General features: G+C 37.0%; 1 non-coding gene across 1 annotated transcript; it reads right to left on the bottom strand.

The window, feature by feature from the left end:
- Positions 1 to 3,281: 3,281 nt before the first annotated feature.
- On the bottom strand, positions 3,282 to 3,389 carry LOC114023203. The gene has a single exon (XR_003566761.1). It is a non-coding gene; the product is annotated as a U6 spliceosomal RNA (small nuclear RNA).
- Between the last annotated feature and the right edge of the window lie 1,335 nt (positions 3,390 to 4,724).

Here is a 4,724-nt window from a genome sequence, read left to right as displayed (position 1 = left end):
ATTATTCCTGTCAATTGAAAATGGAAAATCTTTAACACTCTTGGAAGTGTCAAGCTATTACTCATTGAGATAGATTTGCAATTCCAACTGCACAATTATTGTTAATAACTTTATAAGTCTCAATCTTTTAGAGTTCTTAATTTTAATTCTTTTCCCCCCCTGTGAATAAAAGAGATGAGTCTTTAACTGAAAGACCTCTACTTTGAAGGGAAGGAGTGTGACATAGAGGATTTGGTATCATAGAACCTGTGTTCAAGCCTTGGTTTCATTAGGCGAAGAAGGTCTCATTAGATGAAGCAATTTCACCTAAGCCTCAGTCTCCTAACCTGTAAAATGGGTTCAATAATACTTAGACTACCTTACGGAATACAGAATTTGGAAGGTAGGCAGAATGCAGACAAAATACAGACTACCCCTTGCAGAATAGTCATGCTGAAAGTGCTCCATCAATCTTAAAGCACTATATAAAAGTAAATTGTTATGATAATTGCAGTCATCATATCCTTCCTTGTATACCCTTCACTAGAGAATTGGTCCTGAAGAAACATAATAGTAGCCAGCAAAATCCTTAAGAGAATATTTCTTGTATTAATTGCAAATTTGTACCTGGGAATACTAGATGTAGCATTGGTTGTGACAATCATAATTTTGTGAATAAAGACATCAGGAAAATGGTTTGAAGCCATTAGGATCATTGTAGAATAGGGCTGTATTCTTACAGCCTATCTTAGGTCAAATTTAAAAGTAGGCAAAGTTCGCTTTCAATGTCTTCACCTTTTTAAACTCTGATCTATGCTTTCAGTCCCCCTCCTATGCTGACCTCTGACTGGCCAGGCCTTACCCTCCATCCTGCCCTCCCTAGGAAGCAGCCTATACTTTAAATCTTTCTTGATCTTCCTCCATCTAGATTTGTGACTTCTATTGCCTATTCTCTAATGACTCTGCTTTAAACTAGGCAAATGATAAACTAAGGGTCCCAAGGTAATAATGTTTGAAAATTGAAATATTATATTATTCATCCCAAGCAACACATTCACATTTAACAGGGACTATATGGAAACTATCACCTTCATACCAAAGAGTGGCAGAGGGGGTGGATTTCAGGCCTTCCAGAAGGCCTTTAGGATGATTTGACACATGATACTTTGGGAGGGTCCTCAAAATATACCCTTTTCTTCTATCTTTAGATCCTGTGGCCTTACCCTTCATTTCACACCCTTTAATAAGTATGCTCTAGGAAAAGTGTTCTTAACTTTGGATCCATGGTTAGATTTCAGCAGGTCCCAGAAATTGGAGGGGGAAAAAATCCCATTTTTATTTTTACTAATCTTTATTTTGAGAAGGAAAGGCTTTAGAAGGAAAAAGAGACTTTACTGCCAAATGGGTTCATGACACATGAAAAAGTCTAAGGGCTCTTGCCCTAGGGATATTTTTTTTTCTTTTTTCTTTTAGTTCGAATGCTTAACTAGTGTTTTGAGACAGTGAATGCAGGAGGCTCAGTTACTCTTCTCTCCTGTTCCTGGTACAGTATGATTTGCTAGCCTGCTGGCTGACAGGCAGGATTGTCTTTCCTTTGCTGACAGGCTGCATTTTCCTCCGTGGCTGTTGGGCCTACCTCAATCCTGGTCCCTCAACTGTCAGGCAGGCAGAGTCTCTGCCCACCTTCCAAAGAGACAGGACAGTCTCTCTTCTGATTGGATGAAAGGAAGAGGGCAGCAGCCAATGTCAATTTTTGGTTCAGAGAGAAGAGCTTCTAATGGATTTATTGTAGTCTACAAAAGTGAAATACGATGAGTTGCTATTGAGGGTGAAGACTAGTATGTCTGTTGGTATGAATTCCTTCCCTACACATACTCAGTAATCCAAAACTTTCCACTTACCATCTCTGCATATTCAGTTACATCCAATGAATATTAGCTATGTTGCACTGCATAAGAGATTTTTGCTAGTGCTGCGGATACAGAGAACAAGAATAATCCCTTCCCACAAGGAATTTACATTCTATCGTGGCTGGAGATGGAGTAGAATACATGTAGACAGAGAAGTATAATACAAAGCAGGGGATGATGGTAACAAAGTAAGATGCAAAGTAGAGGATTGTGGAGAAATGAAGGAGAGGTAAAGACAAAGTACCTTATTGAGGAAAGAAAGAGCTATTATTTTGTTCAGGAGTGGTGGAGGGATAAGTGTTATTCTTAGACCTTTAGGGAAATTAAGGGTTTTGAAGGGCAGAGATAAGAAGAGAATATATTCTAGGCATGGTACATGATAGCCCTAAAACTTACCTTTGTATATTGACTATAGCACCTAGCACAGTGACTTCCACACAAGAGTGCTCAGTATATCATAGAATCAAAGAATGTCAGAGCCAGCAGAGAACTTGGAAATTATCCTGGAGAGTTCTTTCAATTTACAGATGAGAAAATAGAGTGTAGAGGGGAAGTAAGTTGCCCAAGGTCACACAGATATTTTTCTGATAGAAACAGAACTAGAACCCGGTTCATTTAACTGCTTTTCCCAGGACTCCATATGAACAAGTCCAAGTTGCTGTATTTGTTGATTGATTGACTGATTAATTTCTCTAGCCACAGAGACATGGGCAAGCATCCAAACCATCTGCTTACTCAATGATATTAAACTTTTGGTGTTGTATAAATTTTCGTGGAGAAAATGACAACAATAATACCTTGCATTTAAGGTGCATCTTAAATATTTTTAAAGCACTAAAATGTTTATTTATCATCTCATTTAATCCTCACCATACCTCTGAAATTTAGTAGTCAGGAAACTGACTCTATAGGTAAAAAAAAAACAAAAACAAAAACAAAAACAGACCTGCAAAAGTTAAGTTGACTTGTTAAGGTCATAGAGCAAGGTAATCACAGACCCATAGAACCCATGTATCCTGACTGCTCCTCCAGTGAACTGTCCAGTTGCCCAACTGCCACATATGGTTCCTGTCTACCACAAATACTGACAGTCAATAAGGAGCACAAGTGCTGTTATAATATAATCCTGACAAACAAGATTGACTTCATTCATTTATTTCCGTAGAAAAGAGCCTTTTGTTTTTACAAGACAGTTATTCCCAGATACAGAAACCTTGCCCCAACCCCAGGACTGAACTCTCCTTTGTACCAAAAACAACTCAGCAAAAACAATCGATAACAGTGACTTCTTCCGACAGAGTATGAGACATTCTGCCCCCATAATCCCTCACCTCTCTACTAAAAGAAGGTAAATTTCATTGTTTGTTCCCCAGGACCCAGACTGATTATTTCAAAAATATGAGATGTGTCACGAATTTATGTGTCATACCTGATCAAGGGCCATGCTAATCTTTGTTATATTGTTCCAGTTTTAGTGTATGTGTTGCTGATGTGAATGACAGTTCTCTCCTTGTAGAAAGCATTGAATAGCAACAAGTTTTACCACAAAAGGGAAAGATCTGTGAATTATGGATATTGTCTCTCTGAGTAGATGGTAAGAAGATCACAATGGTACTTACTGCTTAGCTGGTGCTGCTCTTTATCCAAAAACGACACAATTAGTTTCCTGTAAACTCCAGCATCCAAAGCTATAAATCCTGCTTACGAATGCTCAAAATATAATGGACCAAATAAAATTTCATTGTGTCTCAACCTTTTGAAAAAAGAAAAGTAACCAAAGCACTTTTTAATATAGTGGAGGCTTCCAAACTGCCTGATCTGCATAAGGTAAATTTATTTAGTGAACACACTTATTTCTCTGTCAGAAAAGCAATTATTTCTTTATTCTGACAAGAATCATTATTCATGCAGGAAGAATTGATTGGGCTTTAACTGTCCACAGACTGTGACTATAAAGCAAACTATGATCAAGCAAACTACAACCAAGTCTTTGCCATGGGCAGAAATGAGGACATAAAACTCTAAAATACATTTCAATAGGGTTACAGTTTAGGAGTTCATATCCCATCAATTCTGTAAGTCCTTTGAAGTAAATTACATTATAGCAATGCTGCTACTGCTGTGGTTAATCATAGCTACTGTATATTCAAAGGAAAAAAAACTTAACATTTCCATTTACCTCTATCTAAAATCTTGGGCTGAACGAAAATTGTTCAATTAGCCTCCCAATTGAAGGGAAATCAGGGAAGCAAGTTAATTACTTACCTTGATGATACTTTGCTTCTGAAGCCAAAACAGTAACATATGCAACAACAATTTAAAAAAGAATCATAAAGTACGTAAATAAAACTAGGCTCCCTATTTATGGGCAATGAAACAAACAAAGCCTGTCTTTAAAAAGTGTTGAGAAGGTCACACAAAGATGGAAACACTCCTTAGGGAAGAAAGAAGAGGAACAATTCTTATAATGTTTGATTGGTATTACTAATTGAGGTGTGGCAGTGGAAGTTTTAAATAGTCTTTATTATTATCATCATTATTGTTATTATTATTATTATTATTAACCAAATAGAAATAGAACTGAGCAAACTGATGAGTCATCAGAGAGAATTGGCCTGCCTCTGTTTTCAGTGATTTTTCCATCTTACTAACCTTCACAGAGACATCAATCATGAAAATTGAGAAATTTTCATACAATTGAGAAATGTATAAAACCTTCATTGTTTCCTTTTCTTTTCTGGTAAGTGGAGTGGGTCATGTTTTAGGTTAGCAAGATGAGGGTTACAATGTTCTCTGTTTTATGAATGTGTTCAGTGGAATGAAAAGGCACCTTCC

This window comes from Vombatus ursinus, unplaced genomic scaffold (assembly GCF_900497805.2).
Source record: "Vombatus ursinus unplaced genomic scaffold, bare-nosed wombat genome assembly UNPS02014816.1, whole genome shotgun sequence".
Classification (NCBI taxonomy): Eukaryota; Metazoa; Chordata; class Mammalia; order Diprotodontia; family Vombatidae; genus Vombatus; species Vombatus ursinus.
This window is presented reverse-complemented; position numbering and strand designations above follow the sequence as displayed.